Source organism: Ovis canadensis, chromosome 13 (assembly GCF_042477335.2).
Source record: "Ovis canadensis isolate MfBH-ARS-UI-01 breed Bighorn chromosome 13, ARS-UI_OviCan_v2, whole genome shotgun sequence".
Lineage (NCBI taxonomy): Eukaryota > Metazoa > Chordata > Mammalia > Artiodactyla > Bovidae > Ovis > Ovis canadensis.
The window spans coordinates 39,408,183-39,427,682 of record NC_091257.1 but is presented as its reverse complement, the minus strand read 5'-3'; the positions used below and the strand labels follow the sequence as shown (position 1 = coordinate 39,427,682).

The window sequence follows — 19,500 nt, the reverse complement described above, 5'->3', positions numbered from 1 at the left end:
ACCAGTCCATCCAAAAGGAGATCAGTCCTGGGTGTTCATTGGAAGGACTGGTGCTAAAGCTGAAACTCCAGTACTTTGGCCACCTCATGAGAAGAGTTGACTCATTGGAAAAGACTCTGATGCTGGGAGGGATTGCGGGCAGGAGGAGAAGGGGATGACAGAGGATGAGATGGCTGGATGGCATCACTGACTCGATGGGCGTGAGTTTGAGTGAACTCCAGGAGTTGGTGATGGACAGGGAGGCCTGGCATGCTCCGGTTAAGGGGGTCGCAAAGAGTCGGACACGACTGAGCAACTGAACTGGACTGAACTGATGTATTCTCATACATCAGTGATGAAAAATCATTCTGAGCTTATTGAAAGGTAACCTGATGTTGTATTTAATTTAATTTATTTTTTTATTATATAGTCTGCTCATCAATTTTATTTATAAGAAAAAAATGAAATATGTAGAATGTCAGTGCCAAACAAGACTTTGGAAATGCCACAAGGAAACCAACACTTTAAAAATTAAATATATTCATCCCTAAAACTATCTTAGGTCACTTACAATATATTTCACCATGCAATCAAAGTAACTTTCAATTGATAATAATTAAACACAGAATGAAGAGGTGAAGAGAAAAACAAAGGCTATAAGAGCAAAATCACTAATGTAAGTGAATTTAACTCAAATTTTTGCATTTTTGAGCATTCAGATGAATAGCAAATTTATAATCACATATCTTCAGAAAAAGCGATAATTCACGGCAGAAAATAAAGATTAAATGGATAACTTTTCTTACAAATTGATTTAATAATAATGAAAAATGTAATTCACAACCTGTTAGACACCTAGCAATTATAGGTTTGTTTTCTAATGGAATTGGAAAAAAATGAATGGTGTACCATCTTTTATATATATAAGGAAACAAAAGCCAAAGAAAGTGAAATAACAGTACCTTTGATTGAATCATTCTATTTAAAAGTCTTAAAGCTTTTGGTCCTATAACTACACTGCTAGGAATTTAGCTTAAGAAAGACACAGAGAAGCACACAAAGATATATGTATAATGAACGATATTCACCATAGTCATATTTAATAGTAAAAGGGGAAACAATGTCCTTATGTCCAATCATTATTAAACAAATTACAGTGTGTCCTAGTTGCGGACATGGAGAAGACTGGCATTCAGGTCCATCTGAGTCTGGGGTTTGCCGGGCATATGTAACAAGAAGACAATAGAACAAGATGGCTCAGTGTGCTGGCAGCATTTGGTAGGAGGAAGGGTTCATGAAGTCTAAGCTGGAGGAGGAGGAAGTCAGGAAGAGTTGCCTGACAATCAGGGAGCAAATCTAGACGATAACAGCCTATGAGACAAAGCAGCTGAAGAATCAGTGTACCGAAAATAATTGAGTGAGATTGCTGGAAAGGGGGATGTATCACTTCAAAGGCAAAACTCTTCCGAGTGAAAACCAGAGAATGAATGGTCCTGGGAGTGCTTGGCTTGAGCCGTGAAAGACGATCTTGGAGGTCAGAGGACCATGTCTTTACTGACATTGAGCTTGGCCAGGAGGAAGGCAGGGCAGTGGATGGAAAGAAGGTCTGTGAACCAAATGCCAAAATCTTTTATGAGGGGGCCTATTAGTCTGCTAGGGCTGCCATAATGAAGTACCATACACTGGGTGGCTTAAAAAAGAGGAATTTGTTCTAGGCTCACAGTTCTGGAGCATAGGAGTTCAAGATCAAGGTGTTGGCAGGGCAGGTGGCTGGTTACTCCTTGTGTCTTCACAAGATCTTCCCTCGTATGTCTGTGTCTTAATTTCCTTTTCTTATAGGGACACCAATCATATTGGACTAAGGCCCATCTGAATGACCTCATTTGACCTTAGTCACCTCTTTAAAGACATTATCCAAAGGGATCTCTCCTACACTGTTGGTGGGAATGTGAATTGGTATAATCGCTATGGAAAACAGTATGGAGGTTCCTTAAAATACTAAAAATAGAACTACCATATGATCCAGCAATATCACTCCTGGGCATATATCCTGAGAAAACTATAATCTAAAGGATATATGTGCCCCAAATCATTGCAGCACTGTCTACAATAGCCAAGACATAGAAGCAACCTAAATAAATGTCCATCGACCAAGGAATGGATGCAGAAGATACGGTACAGATATACAGTGGAATATTACTCATGGAAAAATGAAACAATGCCACTTGCAGCAATATGGGTAGAACTAGAGAGTACCATATGAAGTTAAGTCAGACAGAGAAAGATAAATATCATATGATATTGGTTATGTGAGCAATTTTAAGAAATGGTACAAATGAGCTTATCTACAAAACAAAAACAGCATCACAGATATAGAAAACAAATTTATGGTTACTGGGGAAGAGGGAGGGAAGCATAAGTTGGGAGATTGGGACTGACATATACACACTACTATATGTAAAATAGATAATTAATAAGGACCTACCGTGGAGCACAGGAAACTCTACTCAGTACTCAGTAATGACCTATATGGGAAAGGAATCTAAAAAAGAACAGGTATATGTATACATGGGGCTTCCCTGGTAGCTCAGCTGGTAAAGAATCCGCCTGCAATGCAGGAGACCCCAGTTTGATTTCTGGGTGGGGAAGATCCCCTGGAGAAGGGATAAGCTGTCTGCTCCAGTATTCTTAGGCTTCCCTGCTGGCTCAGACAGTAGAGAATCCTCCTGCAATGAGGTAGCCCTGGGTTTGATCGCTGAGTTGGGAAGATCCCCTGGGGAAAGGCATAGTAACCCACTCCAGTATTCTTGGGTGGAGAATCCCCATGAACAGAGAAGCCTGGCAAGCTACAGTCCATGAGGTCAAAAAGAGTTGGACACAACTGAGTGACTAAGCCGGAGAAGGCAATGGCAACCCACTCCAGTGTTCTTACCTGGAGAATCCCAGGGACAGGGGAGCCTGGTGGGCTGCTGTCTATGGGGTCGCAGAGTCAGACACGACTGAAGCGACTTAGCAGCAGCAGCAGCAGAGTCACAAAACACAGGACAGCACACATGTATATGTAAAACTAATTCACTCTGCTATACAGCAGAAACTAACACAACATTGTAAATCAGATATACTCCAATAGAATTTAGAAGACAAAGACCTTATTCCAAATAAAGTCACATTCTAAGGCCCCAGGGGGATAAGACTTCAACATATGAATGTGGATAGGGAGACACAACTCAGCCCGTAACACGGATTGGCCAGGAGGTTAAGTGACAAAAACTAGAAGGAACACGAGAATATATCAAATTAGATGAACATAATAAGGGAGCAATGACTTTTAGTGGCAGTGAGTTTTAATATGACACCAACTTCAGCAACCCAGCTATACATGCAGGAAGAAAAAAAAAAACAACCTCTCTATTTGAGAAAGTGATCACAAATATCACATCCTTAACAGTGAGGCAGGTAAGGCCAGAAAATAAAAGGAACATTTAGTAAAGAAGGTAAAGATTTAGCAGAAAAAACATTCAGTTAAAATAGATGCACACTTTATCACACTCCCCCGCATCTCTAAACACATGCGAATGTGACCAAATACAAAAAGAGCAAACAAAAGCAACATAGCCAGGCTTTTAAAGAAGTAAGTATCACCCTAGACCAGGAACAGAGCAGAAACATCTATGGCTAAAGCACAGTCCTGCTGGGCGCTAATGCAGATGCCAGCAGGAGGTGGGTTGCTCATCATCTCTGGGAATAAAAACACCCCAAGGACTGGGGATGGTCCCTCCTTTCTCAGAGTAGCTAAAATAAAATCACTTTGCTTTTATGAAGTTTAACAGGGAGCTCCACTACACTAAATCCAGAAGTGAACTCTCAACCCTCATATTCTTTTCTCCTGTTGTTAACATCCATTTGTTTTACCACTCTCTTCTTTTTCCTTAATTCTCTTTGCAACTCTTTAACTCTTTCCTCTTGAAATGCTTTCTTAGCTTCACAAACTCCATCCTTCAATGGTCTTTTTCTCATCTTCTTTACTGGCTGCTCTTAACCTCTCTCCCCTCCAAACAGGGGCATTACCAAGACCATGACCCTTGGCCCTATTAATTCTCTTCTCTGCTCACACACTCTCCCTTCATGACTTCATTCATCTCATGGCCTACTGATCACATATACGACTCCCAGATTAGATGTCTGTCCCAAACCCCAAAGTATATTCCCAACTTCCCATTCACATCTCCACTTGGATATCTTATAGGCATTCTATTATTTCTAAAGATTTCTTTTTATGCGTACCATTTTTAAAGTTTTTATTGAATTTGTTACATTGTTTGCTTTACAAACATTGTTTTGAGTTTTTTGCTGTGAGGCATGTAGGATCCTAGCTTCCCAATCAGTAATCAAATCCTCACTCCTGCACTGGAAGGTGAAACTTTAAAACCAGTGGGCCACCAGAGAAGTCCCTTTGGCAGGCATTCTAAATAAATGCTTCCAAAACTGAACTCTTGCTCTCTGCCCTTTCCTGCCACCCATCTCCCATCCCACATGGGTCAAATCTGTTCTTCCAAATTCTTTTTAAAAAATACTTATTTGGCTGTGTTGGGTCTTAGTTGTGGCACGCAGCATCTTTCCATGTAACACAGACTGTTTAGTTGCAGCCTGTGGGCTGAGTGGAGCCACGCAGCATGTGGGATCTTAGTTTCCCAACCAGGGATGGAACCCGAGTCCCCCGCATTGCAAGGCAGATTCTTAAGCACAGGATCACCAGGGAAGTCCCCTGCTCCTCCCACATTCTTCCCCATTCTTCATTCATCTTACTGAACAGGAACCCAATCCTTCCAACTGACTATAACACAAATATTGGAGTGGTTCTTCATTGCTCTCTATCTTGTTACACATCTAATCCATTTAGTTGAATCTTCAAAATACTTATAACCTCCATCACTTTCGCCCAGATTATTCATTCCACTCAATCCAGCCACACTGGCCCCCTTCCTGTGCCCCAAGTGAGCACAGTAGGGTTGTTCTGCCTCAGGATCTTTGCACTTGTTTCCTCTGTTTAGAATTCTCCTCTCCTTACTTCAGGTTTTTACTTGAATATCACTTTCCCAGCAGTCCTTCCCTGATCATTTTACATACGATGACCAGGATGATGACTATGCCACAGACCTAGAAAGCAATCGGTCCAAACTTGAAGAGAAAAGCAAAGGGTCCCCAGAGAATATCTTCAAATGTAACAAACTGGGCTATTAAGGAGCTGATGACCCTAACCATCAGGTGAAAGCAGGCAATTGTTTTTATGCCAATCTTTAAAGCTGCAGCTGAGAACGTAAAGCAACACTGATAATGTACAAGTCACACTCCAGCTAACTGAGGCGGCTGTTTAGCGACAGCAGTGAGCGGAGTTGAAGGCTGGGGATTCCCACATGGAATATTGGCCAAATATATTGAGAATTCACCAAGTACCAGGACCTTGTGTGTGCTTAGTCGCTTTAGCTGTGTCCAGCTCTTTGTGACCTCATGAACTGTAACCCAACAGGCTCCTCTGTCCATGGCAATTCTCCAGGCAAGAATACAGGAGTGGGTTGCCATGCCCTCCTCCAGGGCATCTTCCCAACCCAGGGATTGAACCCACATCTCCTGCATCTCCTTTCCTGCATTGCAGGTGGACTCTTTACCCACTGAGCCACCTGGGAAGCCCTTCCTAAACAGTTTCAAAGGATCCTGTCACTTAATTCTTAAAACAGCCTTATAATGTAGGTATTATAGTTATCCCCATTTTATAGATGTACCAAGGAGTCTAGATATAGTGCCTAAGGTGATGTGTTAAGGAAAAGATTTACATTATTATTTAGAGTTACAAAAGCAATTAATAAATGGATCATTAATAAGAGTAAAGTCTTTAGAAATAGCACAAGCATGCTAAAGTCCTTATCTTTCATGGCAGGGAATGAATATATATTACTCAAACAGTCTAGTATACAATGATAATTCAAGAGGGGGAAGCATCAGCACATTGTCTGGGATGATTAGAGAGGTAACCACAAGAAGAACTAAAAAAGAATATTGGACACTGAGAATCTGGTTAGGGGAGGAGATATTTATTTTCTATATGATCATCTCCAATTCAAATTTTATTATCAATACACATATTGCATTTGTAATAAAAATTCAAGACTTTCCTGGTGGTCCAGGGGTTAAGAATCTACTTTCCAGTGCAGGGGATACAGGCTTGATCCCTGGTTGGGGAGCCAAGATCCCACATATGGGGCAACTAAGCCTGCACACCACAGTGAAAACCCAGAACAGCCAAAAATAATAATAAATTATAATAAAAATCCCTTAAGAGCACAAGTGAGAATTTGGAAAAGCAGCTGGGCAGACAGCTGGGCAACAGTGGTGGCGTGCAGAAATCAAGAGCATCCCCAGCTGTTTGGAGGGAAGCAGCCAGTTATCCAAGAATCAGCAGAGAAGACAAGTTCTGGAAGTGGAGCAACCAGCTCATGGCTCTACAGACTGGTGTCTCCTGCCCACCCCATTCCACTCCGCCACTGAAACCCTATGCCATACTCAATACCTCTGAGCACTTGAGGAGCTGTCCAGCCTTCACATGAAATCTGCAGGGGATTTTTTTTCTGCACAAAGAGTTTTGTTTTTTGTTTGTTTTTTAAATGTATAACACAGGCCTGATTTAAGTCAATACATTTTTAAGGGATTTCACATGACCTCATTCTTTCCACTGCCAATCACCTCAGTTCCTACAAAGTCATAATATTCAAGATACGTACAACAGCCCTTTCCAAAAGACATTTGGCACAATCCACAGCTACCGTGTCAGTCAGTCAGTCCAGTCCAGTCAGTCATTCAGGCTTCTTTGCTCTCCAGTGGAATACAGACACACTTTGATATTCCCCATCTGTAATCTTTGGGATTCAATTTCCTCAAGCAATTTACTTTAGGACCATGTTTAGGGTCTACAGACAGAACTGCCTGGTTCTGAATTTGACACCCTCTAAAAATGTATTAAGTGCAAATCATATTCACCCCTAAGCTATCACATCCTAGAACAGTACAGATTGTTGGGATATGTCAATACCTAAGATTCAAAAAAAAAGTTTGTTAGGTTTTTCATAGTTTTCTTGGCAACTGTGTCTTGTAGTTCTTTCCCAGAGATGGAACAGGCAGTTCTATGAGTAAAGGAAACCACATACTTACTCTACGAGGCATTTCCAACGATGTAGGTTTATTGGAAAAGCCCCATCGGGATAGACCTCAACTAATCTGCAGTTTTCATGTCTGGTACTTCCTCTGTCATTAAGCATACATACATATATTTGTAACTACATACATGTATTTAGGGATATTACTCGTTCCTGTAGGGTAAATCTGCATGTCATGCCCATCAGAAGACTGGGGACTTTCGCTAAGTAGGTCAGGCAGAGCAACAGTTCTAGAAAGCAAAACCCTGGACCCTTTATTACAGTGACAGACAAGCACACAACATCTGCAACTGACTTTTCTCAGTCAGCTGTGGACAAGGCCATCTTCTGTCAAGACCGCATCATTTGATTACACACAATTTTAAACTGCCCTGTGATTCTCATACAGGACTGTCATCTGAGACTTGATTGTCAAACACGTATTCACGTCCCCGAAAGGGATTCACAGGTGGAACATTTTACCCTCAAGCAAATTTGAGTGCAAAGAACTCTTCTTTTTAACGGAGCAAAGAGAAATAAATGCTTTTCTGTGAAGACCCATAAATTGATAATTTACCTTAAAACTGAAGAAGGAAGATTTTACAGAAGACAGCAACTACTGAATCATTCTGTTGTTAAATCAATTACTGCATCTGATTAGTTTTCCAGTAATCCTTGAAGTAGAGAAAATGTTGTTGGCAAAATAGTAAAAACCTGGCAGCTCAGAAATTTAAACATTAGCAGCCATTCAGAAACAAAAGAGGCAACTTAGTACAATGCAGAAGAAGCCTTTGATCTAATTACTTCCGCTACTAAAGCCTACAATTTTTCTTCCCACTGATTTATTTAGTTTCACAGCATGAGCTCAATTAATTTCTTTTTACTCAGAGGTCATGTAAATTCATATCTTCACTATAAATATTTTGAAATGTCTAATAACTATGCAAAACTTGGTTAACTCTTTGGTACCTGAAGTTACCACATGTATAAAAAGATTACAAATACTTGGTACAGAGAAGGCACTCATTATTTAAATAGCATGATACAATTAAATCATATCAAATGACTATAAAGATTAGCCACAGTTTAGAAAGTGAAACCATATTTAGACCATGCAATAAATAAACATAAAACCATTAGATTAAATGTCAAACTAAGCAGAAAATTGTAAATGTGCCAATAATTAAAGTTTTGAATAAACAAGAGCAAATATTTAATAACTGAATATTACTGAAACTTCAGATCACTGTGAAGAAATTTTGTTTCTGCAATTTTCCCCTTTTGTATTAATATATTTCAGGTATACATCCTCACCAAAGTGGCCTCTTTTTTTCACCTGTAGAGATGATCCCTACAAACAGAATTGACAGAAGTGACAATGTACTTTCCCCTGCAGGTGTTGCAAAAATAATCAGATGGCTACGTGTAAACCATGACTCAAGCTCCAGCTAATTATCTAGGTATTGGGGGGAAAGGATGATCAAGGACTATACTTCACAGATCACAGCGCCTGTTTTCATAATTCAGTTGAATTCATCCTACTCTTCTAAATTCTGTTTCATAGAATGAGAACCATCTTAGAGCCACTGTATCTGAAAACAGCCCTTGAAATAGAGGCTCTGACATTCCATTTTATCTGCGATTCCTGCCAAATTGAGTGATGCTACATTTCTAACCCCTTTATCAGGCATTCCTTAGCAAAAGCACTTCGGAGGAAGGATTTTGGTTTCAAACTGTGAGAAATGTGTCAGGTTGGCCAAATAGTTCATTCGGGTTTGTCCATAACACCTTAACGAACTTTGTGGCCAACCCAATAGAAGGATCAAAGAAATAAAGCAGTATTTTTCTTCCTGCTAATTCTGGGGCATTTTATTTCTTTTCATGCTGTTTTCTGGTTAACTACTCATCAAGGTCTCGACAGACACTGTGGGATGTGTATGTAAAATAAGAAGGTAAAGGAAACCACCAATTTATACAAAATCATATTCCAAAAGTAGCCTGGCACGGTTGTTACACACTCAGTTTCTAATAGCTACACATATCTGGATTCAAATCCCAACTCTGTCGCTCACAAGCTCCATGATCGGTAAAGCAAATGGAATAATACCACATCTCTGAGAGGGCTAGGGAGAGACACAGACAAGCAGTAGTAAAAAGAAAGTGTAAAGCTCAGGCCATTGGAGGCCTGGTGCCTACTAAGTCATCAATAAATAGCTGGGAGTGCGTGCTAAGTCGCTCCAGGTATGTCTGACTCTTTACAACCCCATGGACTGTAGCCTGCCAGGCTCCTCTGTCCAGAGGATTCTCCAAGCAAGAATACTGGAGTTGGTTGCCATTTCCTTCTCCAGGGGATCTTCCCAACCCAGGGATCAAACATGTCTCTTATGTCTCCTACACTGGCAGGCAGGTTCTTTACCACTAGCACCACCTGGGAAGCCCAGTAAATAGCTATTGTTACTCAAAAATAATTTAGTTTTTGGACCATGGTTTATTCTTTCTCTTAGAGGAGAAGTTATAAACAGTGGTTAGAATTCCATGTTAGGTTTCCAAAGCCTATTTTACTCATAATGTTTATAGCCTGGCATTCACAGTGTAATAAAACCAAACCACCAATTTCACCAGATCACCAGCCTTGACCTCATATTGTCAGCCAACTTCCCAGACCAGACTCTGCCTCTTTCAGAGCCTCCAGAAGAGACGCATCAGGAAGCGGTGGTCCTGGTGGCACCAGCCAGAGCTCTGTGCCCTTCCTGCAGATACTCGGTCACCCCAGGGGTGGCTTTATAACCTCGTGAATCTGGTTCTTGGGAGACTTCCAGAGCTTGGCAGTGATCAGGCATCGCTCTGCCAAACCAAATAAGAGCTCAGAGCCAGACCCAGGGACACCGTGTTCCTTGAGCAGTTTTATGCTCCTTGCATGCACTGCTCAGAACATTGTGGGGATCGATAGAGGTTAATTAACTCAAAATTACAAATGGCTCCTCACAGTTGGCCTCCAGTCTCTGCCATGTGCTGTGTTCATTCTCGTCTCTGAGACATGACCAGGAGCTTGCCTTTTCCTGAAATGCTCTCCTTCCCCTTTCCTGTGAATAAGTCAATAACCATTCCTAAGACCCAGCTCAGAGGCCACCCTCTCCCAACACCCTTTCCGGGCTCCCTGAATGTCAGTCTCTCTGTAGGGGGCACCGTAGCACACCTTGCCCTGACCTGTCCTGCATTGTCTTTGTAGGGCCTTTCAAACACTCGTGTATACAGAATCATCTGGGCACTTTGTGAACAAAAAGTGTCCCTGGACTTCATGACCAGAAACTCTGTAACAAGCTGAGGAAGCATCCAAGAGCCTGTTCTGTTACAAGCTCCCAGAATGGTTCTGATGGAGAAGATGGCATCATGTGGGAAACAGCACATCCAGGCAGAGATGGTTGCATTTACTGTTCTGTCTCCACCAGTGAGTACTGCTCTATCCCCAAATATTGGAGAGGGAAATGACCACCCGCTCCAGCATTCTTACCTGGGAAATCCCATGGACAGAGAAGCCTGGCGGGCTACAGTCCATGGGATCACAAAGAGTCGGACATGACTGAGCAACTAAATGACAATCTCCAAATATATTAGGTGCTCAATAAATGTTGTTTAAGGGAGTGGGGAGCGTTAAAACAAGTGGGTATTCATCTATCAACAGGTAAGTGTTTATTGAGTATATACTAAGTATACAAGGTCTTATCAACATTGAAGCAGGTACTTGTCAAAATCCAATGTGGAGCATGAGGTGCATTAAATCAAATAAAAATAAAGGAAAGCAAGACTTTGCTGTTACCCTGTCACAGAGCCAGAATGTATCAGGGTCATTTTCAGGCTGGTGGTTCTCAACTGTATCCACACACTGGAATCCCCTTGGGACTTTAAAATGCTGATGTTTGACCTTCATCCCTGGAGCTTCTGAATATGTCTGGGACTGACAGTGTGCACCAAGATGTCTAAAAGCTCCCCAGGTGCTTCCTCTGTGTGGCCAGAGTTGAGTCACTGCTGCAAGCTCACACAGCCACTACTGGCGCCTCTCCAGTGACACCTAGCTTATGTCTGCCTTGCTTTCCTGCATCTGTTTACTGCTCTCCTCCTCTCACCTTTCACCAGATTCAAAGCTTCTTGAAGTCAGGTGCCAAATCATATTCCCCTTTTATTTTTCTAGAGTGCCCATGACAAGAGTCTATACTTAGGAGGTGCAGTATTGTGGTTTATAACAAGAAATATATAGCTAGTCTTTATCCCTGTTCCTTGTGTAGAACATCTCTTGTCTCTAGTACAGACTCCTAAAACTCTTGGAATTTCCTAAGTGAGGGGAGTGATAAAGGTGTCTTGTATTATGTTAATGAGGTGGCTTTGGAAAGCCCCTAGATCATCTAAGGTTGGGGATTGATTGCCAGTGGGCCCAACCACGTGATTTCAGAGTTGGAATTTGTAGTCCCACTCCCTAACCTCTGGAGAGGAGAGAGGGGCTGGAGGTTGAATCAACTGCCAACAGCCAGTGATTTAATTAATCATGACTTTGTAAAGAAGTCTCAATAAACTCCAAAAGGACAAGGTTAGGAGAGCTTCTGGGATGGTGAACAAGAGCTGGGAGAATGTGTGGAAGCTATGTGCCCTCCCCCAATAACTTGCAATATGACATCTCTTTCATCTGGCTGTTTCTGAGTTATGTTCTTTTCTAATAAACCAGTAATCTCTTGGGTATACTGATTTGCTGAGTTCCTCTAGAAAATTAATAGAATCCAAGGAGGAAGTTTGCAAGGAATCCAAGGTTTGCAGAACCTAGGATCTACAGCCTGTCAATCAGAGGTGCAGGTGACAACCTGGACTTGTGGTTGACCCCCTAAGTGTTGTAAGTATGGTTGTAATGTGAGAGTAAAGGAGAAACACAGAAGGAAGACTGAGATTTTCTTAAATAGAAGGAGAGCAGTAAAAATTTGTGGAATGAGAATACCACTGGCATGGATTTAAATCCCAGCAACCATGAGTGAATTGGACCAAGAAACATCTCAAAAAACTCTAAATCACAGCATGAAGACACTGAATAAGCGCATTTAAAAAACAGTAGCCAGGAACAAGCTGGCCCTTTAAGCACTAGGGAAGTTGCAGAAGAGCACAAAATGACACAGACTCAACAGAGAAGAACAGCAGCTACAAACCAAAGGGAGCTCCTTAGGCACCCAGCATGAAAAACAACAAGCCCGGGCCATCAAATACTTGAAGGGGAGTGAGTCTGGAGGTCAGCACCATGGACAGAGGTATCTGGACGGCTCAATAAAGAAGGAACCAAAGGAACCACAAGGGGACTGCGACCCTGCCTTCAAATTACCAATCAAAGCTACTTTCTTTTATCCCAGTAAAAAACATGCAACACAAAGGATATTCTAACTACTCTTGAGAAGAATGATTAACTTTAAGCTCTTGTGGTAAGTAAGGCCTTTCAACTAGGAACATTTGCTATTTTATTGAAATGACAAATCTAATGTAAATAATAAAATTCTATTGTTTCTGGCCCCCTAATGAAACTTCAAGTTTCTAATCCTTTTAAAAAGCATTTTTATTATTGCATTAGCAAATGATCATAAAATACTTCTTTTAGTAGACCCTGAAGAATTGATGCTTTTGAACTGTGGTGTTGGAGAAGACTCTTGAGAGTCCCTTGGACTGCAAGGAGAGCCAACCAGTCCATTCTGAAGGAGATCAGCCCTCGGGTTTCTTTGGAAGGAATGATGCTAAAGCTGAAACTCCAGTACTTTGGCCATCTCATCCGAGGAGTTGACTCATTGGAAAAGACTCTGATGCTGGGAGGGATTGAGGGCAGGAGGAGAAGGGGACGACAGAGGATGAGATGGCTGGATGGCATCACTGACTCGATGGACGTGAGTCTGAGTGAACTCCAGGAGTTGGTGATGGACAGGGAGGCCTGGCGTGCTGCGATTCATAGGGTTGCAAAGAGTCAGACACAACTGAGCAACTGAACTGAACTGAACTGAAGTGAAAGATGAAACTGAATTTTTTTTTAAACATAATAAGACAATATGAAAGAATGCTGCTGCTGCTGCTGCTGAGTCACTTCAGTCGTGTCCAACTCTGTGCGACCCCATAGTCGGCAGCCCACCAGGCTCCACCCTCCCTGGGATTCTCCAGGCAAGAACACTGGAGTGGGTTGCCATTTCCTTCTCCAATGCATGAAAGTGAAACGTGAAAGGGAAGTCACTCAGTCATGTCCAACTCGGTAAGTCACTCAGTTGTGTCCGACTCTTTGCAACGCCATGGACTGCAGCCCACCAGGCTCCTCCATCCATGGGACTTTCCAGGCAAGAGTACTGGAGTGGGTTGCCATTGCCTTCTCCGGATATGAAAGAATATTAAAGAATATTAAATATAAATGGACTCCTCCATCACAAAATTAGGGCTTGGGTTCAGATAAGTTATCAAGGATGAGATTCACATATCAGCATATTAGAGACCCTGAGAGACAAAGCAAAGGAAATCCATAATTTTTTAACTCTGCCTGCATACCAGAAGTGGTGAGGGATTTCTCATTAATCTCATTTAATCTTCATCAATGCCCTCTTCCTGCAGCTTTATACTGATATCCCCGTTATGCACATGCAGATAGGGAGTATCAGAGAGGATGAGCAAGTTGTCTGAGGTCACACAGCTGCTAAGGAGCATTTGGTCTTCTGCCTAACTCTGAAGTTTGCTTCCTTTTTTTTTTTTTTTTTTTTTAAGCTACTCAGGTGTGTTACCAGACCTGGGTAGCACACATCATTTTAATCTATGACAAATTGGATATTTCCTTTACCCACTACCTCCTAAAGGCATTATAATCCAGAATAATACACAGGTATTCAGAACTAAACTGTAGTCCATGAAAATCAATTTTATTTAAACCAAAATTGAAACTATCTCATAATAAAATAACTGTACCTGCTGAGTATAATAACTAAGACAACCACTTTATATGTGGTTTAATAACCACAAGCAGCCTGAAATACAGCTTCATTAAAGCCAGAGTTAGTTTTCCTATTGGTCTCTTGCTCTTTTATTATACATGTTATATGTTTTTTATACATATTCTCACCAATACAGATTAATTAATATGCAAATATGAGTATGGCTTCTAAGAACTTAAAACTACTTAAAGAGGCCCCAAATGATAAAGAAAAGCTGAGATTTTAATGTGAGAAAACTACAATAATGGAAAACATTATTTAATTTTAAAAGATATTTATTTATTTGACCATGCTGGGTCTTAGCTGTGGCTCACAGGATCTTTGATCTTCATTGCAGCATGCAGGGTCCTTAGTTGTGGCATATGGGATCTAGTTCCTTGACCAGGGATCAAAGCTAGGCCACCTCCTTAGGAGCATGGAGTTTTAGCCACTGGACCACCAGGGAAATTCCTAGAAAACGTAGTTTGATTTAATATCTAAAACATAATGAGTGGAGACTTCCTTGGTTGTCCAGTGATTAAGAATCCACCTCCCAATGCAGGGGACAAAGGTTCAATCCCTGGTCATGGAACTAAGATCCCACGTGCAACTGAATCCAAGCTCTAGAGCCTGCAGGCCACAACTAGAGAACCAAGACCTGAAACAGTGAAATAAATATGAAAATATATCTACAAAATAAGTTTTCATTTTCCTCTCTGTAAAAAGCATAAGATTACATCTTAAACTATGCATTACAAGGAAAATTATGTGAATTTTCTGGGCAGGCCAATTCATTTATATGAGCCCTTAAAAGTAAAGAACTTCCTCTAGATAGAGACAAGAGACACACTAAACGACCAGGTCAGAGGGATTCTAAGTGTGAGAAGAAGTGAAGGCTTTGACTGGCACCAGGATGCAGAGGGTAACAGGATGGAAGGAGCAGAAAAAGCCTAGGACGGCCCCCAGCCGACAGCCATCAAGGAAGCACAGTCCTACAGCCACAAAGAACTGGATTTGATCAACAACAGAATGTGCTTGAAAGCAGAAAGGAACACAACCCTCCCAACCTTGATTTTGTCTCTGCGAGACTTAAAGTGGAGGACCCAGCTGAGGCATGCTGTACCATGACTCCTGCTCTATGGAACTGAAAGATAATGAATGAATGTTGTAAGCCATTAAATTTGCAGTAATTTGTTACAGCAGCAATAGAAAGTGAATACAGTATACATACCTTATAATTAACCCTGCTTAATTTGGGGAGGGGTCGTTCATGGATTAGTGGCTCCTAATACATTTAAAAATCACCCTCCTCATCTTTATTTTAGGCTGTTTGGACATATGGTATATGTGCTAATTGATTTTTCAATCACTGTCATGTTTTCAGATCAAAGGATAAACTTAGCAATCTAGAGGGACTCATTCACAAAACACACATCATTACTATAAATACTTCATTTTCATTCTCACAAAACTCTCTGGGAAAAACTTCCTCATTTGGCTTTTTCTAAATACCTCTCCATCCTTGTTAAGAGGCTTAAGCAATCAGATCATGATTTTGTGTCTTTAAGCATTCAAGAGACATGATCCTGCATGATACCAACAGAATGGAAGAATAATTAACCTGAATTCCTAAATGGAACAAGGTTGGCAGATCTTTGATAGAGAAATAAGCAGTCAATTCTGGATGGTGACTCAATTTATCAGTCACATCAATCTTTAGAAAACTCTTGTACTTTATAACACTAAACAACACCAATAATAAAAACAAAGAAAAAAGTCTGCCCATTTTCCACTGATCAAAAAAATTCCTGTTTTCCTTCACCTGCCACAAGTTCCTCTTGTATGTATGTGGCGATACTCTATTAAGATATGACTTTATATCTTGTTCCTGCCACTGCAATAGGATCTAGGAAAAATAAGTCAAATTCACTCCCTTTCTTATAGATAAGACAAAGTCTTGAGTTTTGCATTTAGGGCACCCAGAAATATTAGATTTAGGAATTGAAAACAGAAATTGCCAGAAACTTAGGGGGGAAAAAAAGCAAAACCACTATCCAGGCTTTGGAATTTGTTACTAGCCAAAGAGATGGATGTGGCTTTGAGTTTAGATGGTTAAAATGACCTGGAAATTAAAAGAGACTGGAGAGGTGCTACAGAGCCTGCCTCTGCCCTTCCCTATTCTCCTGATTGTCCATGATGTCTGGTGGGATGGTCAGGGAGGCTGGAGCCTGAGTACAAGTGAGGAAGGGGGTAGATGCCCCCTCCCCCAACAAGGTTAGCATTAGGAGTTGATTCCTTATGGACAGAAACTCCAAAAAATCAATAGCAGGGTAATCGAGAAAGGAGGCTGGGCTGTGCCCAGATAAGAGACTACGTATTTGTCATTCTCAAAGTCAAGGAGCCTTTCTTGACTAGTAAATTCCTTGCAGGTCAAAAGAAGAGTGATGCTAAGTCTACCCATAGGCCTTGTTGCTGGAATCCACCCTGGCTGAGATTTGTGTGCACACATTTGGTGTTGGAGAAGACTCTGGAGGGTCCCCTGGACTGCAAGGAGATCAAACCAGGCAATCCTAAAGGAAATCAGTCCTGAATATTCATTGGAAGGACTGATGCTGAAACTGAAGCTCCAATACTTTGGCCAAGAACTGACTCCTTGAAAAAGACCCTGATGCTGGGAAAGATTGAGGGCAGGAGGAGAAAGGGGTGGCAGAGGATGAGATGGTTGGATAGCATCACTGACTTAATGGACTTGAGTTTGAGCAAGCTCTGAGAGCTAATGAAAGATAGGGAAGCCTGCTGTGCTGCAGTCCACGGGGTTGCAAACAGTCGGACACAACTTCACAGCTGAACAACAACAACATAGGAGGATCCTGAGATGTACCAAATACAGATTCAGAACCAGACAAATCAAAAGGATTGGCCAAAGGAAACCCTGAAGAAATGTCCCGATAAGTGATTTAAACTACCACGAGGGTGTGACTCTCTGAGTACCCCTCTATGTCTATCTACACATACTGCATTTTATTTTTTCCTAATAAATACTTTACTCATTTCACTACTTCCTGTCTTTCTGGGAATTCTTTTCTGCAAAGCCAAAGGGCCAGAACCATGTCACTGACAATGGCTCTAGTGACTAGGATTTAGCGCTCTCACTGCTGAGGCCCGACCTCAATCTCTGGCTCAGAAGGGAAAGCCTGCTTTGAGCCGCTGTAGGCCAAGGGCACTGGAGATAACAAGGAGACTGACTGACGTGAAGAATGATGCCTACTCCCGCATCCAGTAGATGGGAGATGGGCCTCCTCCCTTGCAACAGAATACAACACACAGCAGGACCACAATGGCCTAAAGAATTGGAAGTCTTTCCCCAAATTCTCTAAGTCACAGAATCCCATGGGACCCTTGAGCCACTATCAGGGACAGAGGCCTCCAGTAATGACTGAAACTGGGTAGCCGGCTACACTAGTCAACAAGGCTTAAAACAGAAACTGAACAAGATACAGAAACATACAGCAATGTGGTGTTTTTGTACACAATTGTGGAGCAAATTCATGCAGCTATGTTTATGTGTGGATTGGCACATGGAGAGAGTAGATTAAGTGCATCCAAGAAATTCCCTTAATCTATATATCAGCTCAGTTCAGTTCAGTTGCTCAGTTGTGTCCGACACTTTGCACCACATGAATCACAGCACGCCAGGCCTCCCTGTCCATCACCAACTCCCGGAGTTTACTCAAACTTATGTCTATTGAGTCAGTGATGCCATCCAGCCACCTCATCCTCTGTCGTCCCCTTCTACTCCTGCCTTCAATTCCTGCCAGCATCAGGGTCTTTTCCAATGAGTCAACTCTTCGCATGAGGTGGCCAAAGTATTGGAGTTTTAGCTTCAGCATCAGTCCTTCCAATGAACACTCAGGACTGATCTCCTTTAGGATGGACTGGTTGGATCTCCTTGCAGTCCAAGGGACTCTCAAAAGTCTTCTCCAACACAAAGTTAAAAAGCATCAATTCTTCAGCACTCAGCTTTCTTCACAGTCCAACTCTCATCCATACATGACCACAGGAAAAACCATAGCCTTGACTAGATGGACCTTTGTTGGCAAAGTAATGTCTCTGCTTTTCAATATGCTATCTAGGTTGGTCAAAACTTTCCTTTCAAGGAGTAAGCGTCTTTTAATTTCATGGCTGCAATCATCATCTGCAGTGATTTTGGAGCCTAAGAAAATAAAGTCTGACACTGTTTCCACTGTTGCCCCATCTATTTGCCATAAAGTGATGGTACCATCATGGGGCCATGATCTTAGTTTTCTGAATGTTGAACCTTAAGCCAACTTTTTTGCTCTCCTCTTTCACTTTCATCAAGCTTTTTAGTTCCTCTTCACTTTCTGCCATAAGAATGGTGTCATCTGCATATCTGAGGTTATTGATATTTCTCCTGGCAATCTTGATTCAGGCTTGTGCTTCTTCCAACCCCACGTTTCTCATGATGTACTCTGCATAGAGGTTAAATAAGCAGGGTGACAATATACAGCCTTGATGTACCCCTTTTCCTATTTGGAACCACTCTGTTGTTCCATGTCCAGTTCTAACTGTTGTTTCCTGACCTGCATACAGATTTCTCAAGAGGCAGGTCAGGTGGTCTGGTATTCCCATCTCTTTCAGAATCCTCTACAGTTTATTGGGATCTGCACAGTCAAAGGCTTTGGCATAGTCAATAAAGCAGAAATAGATGTTTTTCTGGAACTCTCTTGCTTTCTCCATGATCCAGCAGATGTTGGCAATTTGATCTCTGGTTCCTCTGCCTTTTCTAAATCCAGCTTGAACATCTGGAAGTTCACGGTTCATGTACTGCTGAAGCCTGACTTGGAGAATTTTGAGCATTACTTTACTAGCGTGTGAGATGAGTGCAATTGTGCGGTAGTTTGAGCATTCTTTGGCATTGCCTTTCTTTGGGATTGGAATGAAAACTGACCTTTTCCGGTCCTGTGGCCACTGCTGAGTTTTCCAAATTTGCTGGCATATTGAGTATAGCACTTTCACAGCATCATCTTTCAGGATTTGAAATAGCTCAACTGGAATTCCATCAACTCTACTAGCTTTGTTCATAGTGATGCTTTCTAAGGCCCACTTGACTTCACATTCCAGGATGTCTGGCTCTAGGTACAAATGATCACATCATTGTGATTATCTGGGTCGTGAAGATCTTTTTTGTTCAGTTCTTCTGTGTATTCTTGCCACCTCTTCTTAATATCTTCTGCTTCTGTTAGGTCCATATCATTTCTGTACTTTATCGAGCCCATCTTTGCATGAAATGTTCCCTTGGTATCTCTAATTTTCTTGAAGAGATCTCTAGTCTTTCCCATTCTGTTCTT

The 19,500-nt window shown here is 41.6% G+C and overlaps 1 protein-coding gene and 1 non-coding gene across 2 annotated transcripts in view; both read right to left on the bottom strand.

Annotated features, from left to right (window-relative positions):
• The window catches only part of KIAA1217 (KIAA1217 ortholog), an 817,826-nt gene that overhangs the window by 672,030 nt on the left and 126,296 nt on the right, over window positions 1-19,500 (bottom strand). The gene's annotated exons all lie outside the window — the stretch shown is intronic.
• Window positions 7,114-7,244, bottom strand: LOC138417929 (small nucleolar RNA SNORA18). Its single transcript, XR_011248346.1, has one exon. It is a non-coding gene; the product is annotated as a small nucleolar RNA SNORA18 (small nucleolar RNA).